Here is a 10,297-nt window from a genome sequence, read left to right on the forward strand (position 1 = left end):
ACAACTGAGAGTCATCCAGAACTAATGAATGATATCAGCCCACAGATTAAGAAGTATAAATGAAGGGCTTCCCTGTTAGCACAGTGGTTAAGAATCCGCCTGACAATGCAGGAGACATGGGTTTGAGCCCTGGTCCCGGAAGATCCCACATGCCACGAAGCAACTAAGCCTATGTGCCACAACTACTGAGACTGTGCTCTAGAGCCCATGAGCCACAACTAATGAGCCCATGTGCCACAACTACTGACGCCCACATGCCTAGAGTCTGTGCCCCACAACAAGAAAAGCCACCACAGTGAGAAGCCCATGCACCTCAATGAAGAGTAGCCCCTGCTTGTTGCAACCAGAGAAAGCCCGTGCACAGCAATGAAGACCCAACACAGCCAATAAATAAAAATAAAAAATAAAAAAGAATGAAGAAGTATAAATGCAAAGAAAACCACCCTTAGGCACGTCATAGTAAAATTCTGAATAACTGAACAAAGAGAAAACCTTAAAAACAGCAAGAAGGGGGAAAAGACCATTTATAACAGCACAAAAAATATGAAATACCTAGGAATAAATTTTATGATATATGTGAAAGACATACATTGAAAACTATAAAACTTTATTCAAAAAGAAATAAGGAAAAGAATAATTGAGATGAAGTAAATGGAGAGCAATTAAAGAAATGGAAGAATAATTCACACTCATGGATTAAAATACTCTATTGTAAAGATATCAATTCTCCCCAAACTAACCTATAGATGCAAAACAATCCCATTCACAATCCCAGCAACTTTTTTGTGAAAACTGATGAGGTTGCATAATTTATAGGCAATGCAGAAAGCCAACAACAGTAAAGGTAATTTAGAAAAAAGAACAAAGTTGAAAGATTTATGTTACCTTATATTAAGATATCTATTATAAAGATATACTGTTAAGAAGTATGTTACTGTCACGAAGATTGGCAATCATTCAAATAGAAAAAATAATCTACACCTACACTGTCCCATATGGTGGCTGCTAAACATATGTGGCTATTTAAATTTAATTAAATTAATATTAGTTAATATTAAAAATTCAATCCTTATTAGCACCTGCCACATTTCAACATCTCAGCAGCTTCACGTAGCTAACAACTGCTGAATTGAACACTACATATACGAACACTTCCATCATGGCAGAAAGTTCTATCAGACAGCACTTACATAGAAAGATATATATGTTACTTGATTTACAACACCTCTACTGTGGTGGGGAAAGGTTGGTCTTTTTAATAAATTGTGATGGTGCAATTATATGTCCATACACAAAAGTAAGTAAATAAATAGTCAATCAATACACCATCACCTCTACATTATACCATATACAAAAATCAATTACAAGTAGACTCTAGGGAATTCCCTGGCAGTCCAATAGTTAGGACTCCACTTTCACTGCCAAGGGCCCAGGTTCAATCCCTGGTGAATGAACTAAGATCCCACAAGCAAACAAACAAACCCAAGTAGACTGTAGATCTAAATGTAAAAAAGAAGACAAAAAAGTTTTTAGAAGAAAACTCAGGAAATTATCCTCACAACCTTGTAGTAAACAAAGATTTCCTAAATAGGATGCAAAAAGTGTCAGCCATAAAAGACAATACCAATAAAGAATATTTAATAGGACATTATATTTGAAAATGTTGGGACTTCCCTGGTGGCTCAGTGGTTAAGAATCCACCTGCCAATGCAGGGGACATGGATTCGATCCCTGGTCCAGGAAGACCCCACATGCCATGGAGCAACTAAGCCTGTGCCCCACAACTACTGAAGCCTGCATGCCTAGACCCCGTGCTCAGCAACAAGAGAAGCTATCCACAATGAGAAGTCCATGCACCGCAACGAAGAGTAGCGCCCACCCCCCTCCCCCAAAACTAGAGAAAGAAGCTGGTGTTCAGCAACGAAAACCCAATGCAGCCAAAAGATAAATAAATAAATGTATAAGAAAAAATTTTTTGAGACTGTCTGCTTATCAACAGGCATCATTAAGAGAGTAAAAAGGCAAGCCATAGCCTGAGAGAACACATTTGCAACAAGATAACTGACGAAAGACTCATTCAGAATATAAACCTGATAAGTCTCTACAAAATAAGCAAAAAGCAGGCAGATAACCCAACAGAAAAATGGGTAAGACAAACATGAACAAGCACTTAATAAAAGTGAATATCCAAACAGCTAATAAGCATAAGAAAAGGTATTAAGCTTCATCTGTCATCAGAAAAATGTACATGAAAATTCAATGGATATCACTATCTTCCTCCAAGAATACCTAAAATGAAATTAAAGATAAACAATATGAAGTATTGGTGAGGCTGTGGGACAAATGGAACTTTTATACACTGTTGATGCAAGTATAAATTGGTACAACTACTTGGAAAAATGTTTGTCCAAGTTATGGGTTGAACTGTGTCCCCCAAAATTCACATGTTGAAGTCTTAGTACCAGTCCCTCAGAATGTGACCTCATTTGGAAACAGTCATTAACAAGGTCATTAGGGTGGGCCCGAATCCAACATGACTGATGTCCTTAAAAGAAGGGAAATTTTTGACACAAATAGAAGATTATGTGAAAAGACATTGGAAGAAGATACCCATCTAAAAGTCCTGAGAAGGAATCAACTCTACCAACACCTTGATTTTGGAATTCTACCCTCAAGAACTGTGAGACAATAAATTTCAGTTGGTTAACCCACCCAGTTATGGTACTTCATTATAATAGCCCTGACAAACTAACATAGGCAGCATCTACTTGGTGGAATATATGCATATTTATGACCCAACAATTCCTCTTCTTGGTATATCCACAACAGAAATGTGTATATATGTTTACCAAGAGAATTGTCTAAGAATGTTCATAGCACTGTTATTTTTAAAAGTCCCAAACTAGAAACCCAAGTGCTCATCAACAGTAGAATGAATAAAGAAATTACGGTATATTTACACAATGTAATTTTATATAGCAATGAGAATGAAGCAATTACAACTACGTGCAACAATATGGAAGGATCTCTCAATGATGTTGAATGAGAAAAGTCAGACACAATACAGTACATATGGATCATTACAATAATATAGTTGAACATGTAAAAGTAACCTGTGAGAAGTCAGGATGGTGGTTACCTGCAGAGAGGAGGCAGAGAGTAGTGATTGGGAGAGGACAAAAGAAAGGTTTCTGGGATGCAGGTAACACTCTATTTCTTGATTTTGGTGATAGCTATACTGTGAAAATTCTTCAAGTTATACATTTATGACCTACACACTCTTCTCCATATATGTTATTCATCATTAAAAAAAGTTCTTTAAAAACTGAATATGTGAGTTACCAGATTAGAAAAGCTGAATCATAAACTATAAGAGAGATCTTAAAAACAGCCATAGGGACCTCCCTGGTGGTGCAGTGGCTAAGCCTCTGAGTTCCCAATGCAGGGGCCCTGGGTTAGATCCCTGTTCAAGGAACTAGATCCCATGTGCCACAACTAAGAGTTCTCATGCTGCAACTAAAAGATCCCACATGGGACTTCTCAGGTGGTGCAGTGGTCAAGAATCCGCCTGCCAATGCAGGGGACACGGGTTCAATCCCTGCTCTAGGAAGATTCCACATACCACAGAGCAGCTAAGCCCATAAGCCACAACTACTGAGCCTGTGCTCCAGAGCCGGTGAGCCAAAACTACTGAGCCTGTGTGCCGCAACTACTGAAGCCCACGTGCCTGGAGTCTGTGCTCTGCAACAAGAGAAGCCATCGAAATGAGGAGCCCACGCACCACAATGAAGAGTAGCCCCTACTTGCCACAATTAGAGAAAGCCCGTGTGCAGCAATGAAGACCCAATGCAGCCAATAAAAATTAAAACTAAAAAATAAAGATCCCACTCGTGGCAACGAAGATCCCGCATGCCACAACTAAGACCCTGCACAGCCAAATAAATAAATAAAATAAATATTTAAAAAACAAAAACAAAAAACCAGCCATAATCTACCACAGATAGACACAGAAAATATGAGACATTAATGGAAGCATAGGATAAAGTGAAAAAGCAAGTATAAATCTAATTGGAGTTGCAGAAGAAAATAATGAGAATGGGCGAGAATCAATATTTGAAGAGTGAGAATTTCCCAGAATCAACATGGCACAAATCACAGATTAAAAATATACAATAATGCCAAGCAGGATAAATAAAAAGAAAACTATATAGAATAAATCATCATGAAACTGCAGAACTCCAAAGACAAAGAGAAAATCTTAAAATCAGATATGGATAAAAAATGATTTACAAAGAAATGAAAATTAGACTGATCCCCCCCTTTTTTTTTAAATTTTCAAACTGACGTAAAAGCCAAAAGTAATAATACAATAAACATATCTATATTACTCAAATGTTCAGATTGTTAATATTTTGGCTGACCTCCTTAAAGTTTCTCTAAACATATACATGCCTTTCCCTTTTGGGAAAATGTAGAAAATAGGCTGTAGATAGCAGGATTCTTCATCCCCAAATTCTTTATCATGCATTTCCCAGGAACAAAAACATTCTTCTATTCAAGTATAACAGCATTACCAAATCTAAGGTAATCAACATTAATTCCATACATCACACTAATAGAGCCCAGATGAAGTTTTCCCTGTTAACCCAAAAATGACCTCTAAAGCTTTTCCTTTTACTTATTCAGGATCTAATCAAGGTTTATGCATTGCTTTCAGACATTCTAGCTGTTAGGTTGCTTCTCAATTTAGAACATTCCCACCACTTCCCTTGGTTTTCCATGACATTTAATCATTTGAAAAGATCAGATCAGTTGTCCTGAAAAATGTCCCACATATTGAACTGGTTTGACTGTTTCCTCAGGATTATCAGGTCAAGTATTTCCAGGAAGGACACCACTTAAGAATGTTATATACCTCCTAGGTACCACATTATGCAGCTATCTGTACCCCTATTGGAGATATCAACCTTGACCATTTTGTTTAATTTTTCTCTTTGTAATCAATAAGTCACTTGTAGGTTAATATTTTGAGACTTGAGAGCACAGTTTTTAATGGCACCTATGGACAGAAGATAGCAGAATATAATCTTCAGAGTGCTAAGAAAAAAACAGCTAACAAAGTAGAGCTGTACTATCAACTAAAATATAATTCAAGAATGAAGGTAAAATAAAATATATCCTGAAATTATTATTTCATGATCCAGTAAAAAAAAAGAAAACATTGATGGGAAGACTATATATACACAGAAAGAATTTTTTTTCACAAAGCTTTGTGTTTTCATACACTTGCCAGGGATTTAACATTTTAGCATGTCTTAAAAAAAGTACTTTACCTGCCATCTCTTCTGAGGGCAAAAGTGATGCCATCTTTCTGGAAAGGAAGCAGCTTTGTTCTTAGTTTGTCAGGCAAAAAATCCAGCTGTTCATAGGATTCACTTGTCAAACAAGAAATGTGAGGTGTAAGAGACTTTTTTAAGTTATGACCTCTGTACATGATGATCCTAAAAAAAAATAAATAACAAGAGAGATGGGTGGGGGAAATAGATGTTACTAAGTGTATTAGCGAATTAAACATTAATAATAATATGAAAGTACTTATCAGTAGCCTTGATACACTAGATATAAATTGGTTAAATCTTGTTCCCAGAATAAGCTATTAAAGAAATTCAAAGCACTTAGTCCAAAGCAATTACTTAATGCACTGTCCAAGCACCAGCATTCTCTATTCCATGTGTACTTTTTAAAAATTATTTACTTATTTATTTGGTTGCAACGGGTCTTAGTTGCATTACGCAGGATCTTCGTTATGGAGTGCAGAATCTTTTAGTTGTGGCATGCAAACTCTTAGTTGCAGTACATAGGATCCAGTTCCCTGACCAGGGACCCCTGCATGGGAGCACAGAGCATCCGCCACTGGACCACCAGGGAAGTCCCTCATTTGTACTTCTAATTAAGCCATGAAGTAACCATACCCCTGTTTTAAGCAATAAATGTATTACTGAAAAGTTATAAATCAACTAGATTTTTACAAACTACATAACTTTAAAAATAAGGAATGAATTTGTTACAGAAAGATGCATCCTTTTATAATTAATCCTTTTATAGATGTTCATTTTCATATTATACTAGATTTTCTAAGAATGAGGTTAAGCTGCATTTAAAAAAATTTTTTTAAAAACAAAGACGGGACTCCTCTGGTGGCACAGTGGTTAAAAATCCACCTGGGGGGGGGGGAGTCAAGGAAGGGAGGGAATACGGGGATATGTGTATAAAAACAGATGATTGAACTTGGTGTACCCCCCCCAAAAAAAAAAAAAATCCACCTGCCAACACAGGGGACACGGGTTTGACCCCTGGTCCAGGAAGATCCCATGCGCCATGGAGCAACTAAGCCCATGCGCCACAACTACTGAGCCTGTGCTTTAGATCCCGCAAACCACAGCTACTGAGCCTGCATGCCACAACTACTAAAGCCATGCGCCTAGAGCCTGTGCTCCACAAAAAGAGTAGCCACCGCAATGAGAAGCCTACTCACCACAATGAACAGTAGCCCCAACTCACCACAACTAAAAAAAGCCCACGCACAGCAATGAACACCCAGTGCAGGAAAAAAAAAAAAAAAACAGACACCAACTCCAAGTTTATAATACATAAATAAGCTCAATATAATTAAATGAGATTGATTTCTAAATATTAAAATGAATTATTTAATCACTTCAATCCACAGTACAAACTCCGCCTGATTAGAACCTTCTTCACCAGTGGGTTTCCACAGTTACAATTTTAATTTTTCATCACATAAAAATTTCATATATCTGTAAATTCTTAGAACTCTGCAAGGAAAAAAGTCCTATTAAATCACTGAACTATAAAGCTTCTCTAATAACACTTCCTATTCAGACTGAACTTTTCATCTGTTTATATTTAATCTCATTTCATTTTTAAAACAAATTTGCTTTAATTATCAATTACTTGCAGACTTATAAAACTTCAGCCTCCTTCTCCTCTAAAAAAGTAATCAACCTCTGTGTCCAATGTTTAAGAATCTCAAGAATTCAACAGTTATTTATTAATAACAAGTAGGTACTATATGCCACAATCAAGAGAAGCAAGGATCACACCCCTACAGAGCTTACATCCTTGAAGGGGAGACTGAAAATAAACAAATAAATAAACAAGATTAATTACAGTACACCACAAGTATACTGAAGGAACTTAAGAGGGTAATGGCCACTTCAAGCAGGCTGACCAGGTAAGGCCAATCTTAGGTGATACTTGGTCTTCAGTCTAAAGGATGTGAAAGAACCAGGTTCAAAGTTGACAGAAGAGCACCCCAGGTGAAAAGCACAAGTGAAAAGACCCTGACTTGAAAAAGGGCTTAGTTTTTTCTAGAAACAGAGAAGAGGCCAATGTGGTTAAACCAAGGGAAAGAATGATATGAGGTGAATTCACTGATAAGCAAGAGTCAAATCATAGAAGGCCTTAATAAGGACTTTGGATTCCACTTTAAGAATGAAGTGAAGGGACTTCCCTGGTGGTGCAGTGGTTAAGAATCCACCTGCCAATGCTGGGGACATGGGTTCGAGCCCTGATCCAGGAAGATACCACATGCAACTAAGCCCGTGCACCACAACTATTGAACCTGTGCTTTAGAGCCCATGAGCCACAACTATTGAGCCCATGTGCTGCAACTACTGAAGCCCACACACCTAGAGCCTGTGCTCCACCACAAGAGAAGCCACAGCAATCAGGAGCCCGCGCACCAAAATGAAGAGTAGGCCCCACTCACTGCAACTAAAAAAGAAAGCCCGCACACAGCAAAAAAGACCCAACACAGCCAATAAAATAAATAAAGTAATTTAAAAAAAAAAATAACCCATCTGCCAATGCAGGGGACATGGATTCAATCCCTGGTCTGGGAAGATCCCGCATGCTGCAGAGCAACTAAGCCCATGAGCTACAACTACTGAGCCCGCACACAGCAACTACTGAAGCCCTTGCTTCTACAGCCTGTGCTCCTCAACAAGAGAAGCCAACGCAGTGAGGAGCCCACACACCGCAACAAAGAGTAGCCCCCACTCGTTGCAAATAGAGAAAGCCCGTGCACAGCAATGAAGACCCAACACAGCCAAAAAATAAATAAATAAAAATTAAAAAAAAAAAAAAAAAATGAAGGGAAGGGACTTCTCTGGTGGTCCAGTGGTTAAGAATCCACCTTTCAAAAATAAATAAATAAAAATTAAAAAAAAAAAAAAAGAATCCACCTTTCAATGCAGATAACTTGGGTTCAATGGATCCCTGGTCAGGGAACTAAGATCCCACAGCCGCAGGGTAACTAAGCCCACGCGCCACAACTAAGATCCGATGCAGCCAAAAATAATAATTAACAAATTAATTTTAAAAAATGAAGGGAAGCCAATGGAGAGATGCTGTCAAATATACTAGTAGGCAGATGTAGCTATATAAATTTAATTAAAATTATAAATTAGGTTCCTCAGTTCCCTCAACCATGTTTCAAGTACTCAATAGCCACATGTGACTAGTAGCTCTCGTATTAAATGGTGCACACATACATTTTATTCTTCACTGAAAGTTGTATTGGATAGCAGTTACTGGAGAGTTTTAACTAGGGGAGTGACACAATCTGACTTACATTTCAAAAACTACCAGAGGAGGACAAAGCTATCAATAGAAAGGCATGGGAAAATGTTCCTATAGGACTTGGAGAGTCCACAAAGCCCCACCGCCTCAATGGCAACTGGATTTAGAGATGATTTTATGACTCAGACTTGTCTGATAAGGTCCTCATAGCACCAATGAGTCGCCATCCCTAGTACCTTCTCAACAACAATAAAACTCTGAGTAAAGAATAGAGAATGGGGGGGATTCCCTGGAGGTCAAGTGATTAGAACTCCGTGCTTTCAATGCAGGGGTCACAGGTTCCATCCCTGGTCAGGGAAATAAGATCCTGCAAACCGTGCAGAGAGGCTACAAAATTTTTTAAAAAAAGAGAGAATAGAGAATGGTTCAAAAGGCGGAAAGCATGAAAGCAAGAAACCTATTATGCTGCAACAGACATGGCAAAAATCATCTTTAGCAGTGGTACTGGAAAGATTTGGGAAATGTCTCAGAGGTAAAGCAAACAGGACTTGTTGATGGAGTACATGTGGAGAATGAGGGAAATGTGAAATCAAGATGTACTGATACATTTAGCTTGTTGGAGTTGTGCAATTTACTGAGAACTTAAAGGCTAACAAACGGATTGGGGAGGGAAAAAAAAAGTTTTAAGAATTATATCGAGGGGGGGGAGTCAAGGAAGGGAGGGAATACGGGGATATGTGTATAAAAACAGATGACTGAACTTGGTGTACCCCCAAAAAAATAAAAAAAATAAAAAAATAAAGAATTATAAATTTTGAGATCACTATAAGATATAAAATAGATATGCCAAATACACTTGAAAATACATAAGTCTTGAACTCTAGGGAGAGAACAAGGATGAATACATACACTGGAGTCAACTTGAGATATTTTTTGCAGCCATCCAACATTTGGAACCCCTGCTATGTTTAGAAATTTCCTTACATTACAAATATGAGTGGGAGTCAGGTATCATCTTCCAATAATAAATCTGGAAATAGCAGATTCTTGCTTTCCCAGCCTGCCTTACAGCTACTGATTTTGCGAATCAGCTATACCCATTCCAGACTTTCATGTAGAAAGTCAAAATTCAAAGGAGCTGGGATTCAGTGAAATTTATTCTGGTAAGGATGGTAGCAGCAGAAAGAGCCACGTCTTCTTTCCAGAATTAATAGGGCTCAGAAGCCTTTCAGGGTGAATGGGATAGGGGCATCACATTTTAGTGAGGAACACTGGCAAGAAGCTAAAAAATATATACAAAAACCATTTTACTACCTATTATCTTTGTTTTATTTTTACACTGTAAAAAAATTTTAACAAATACTCCAAGAAAAATAATATCCACTAAGTTGAGGTCACATTGCAACTTATCTGATTTATTTTATGAGGACTGAATCAGGTACTATATTAGTAAAAATAAACAATGAAACTAAAGCCATCTTAATATAAAAAAACTTTTAATAGAGTAACAAGAGGAAAATAACTATTTAAATACAAAGATGGAGAAAGTCTAAAATAGCACGGAAATGTTTAGAAAAAATTTCAATCAAACTAAAATTCTGGTGTGGCTGGCTCACTGATAATTCAAATAGGTACTTTAATACATAAAGAACTTAAAAATAAATAGTGGTACAATCTAATTAATAGAAAATGAATG

Source organism: Hippopotamus amphibius, chromosome 8, assembly GCF_030028045.1.
Source record: "Hippopotamus amphibius kiboko isolate mHipAmp2 chromosome 8, mHipAmp2.hap2, whole genome shotgun sequence".
In the NCBI taxonomy this organism is placed as follows: Eukaryota; Metazoa; Chordata; class Mammalia; order Artiodactyla; family Hippopotamidae; genus Hippopotamus; species Hippopotamus amphibius.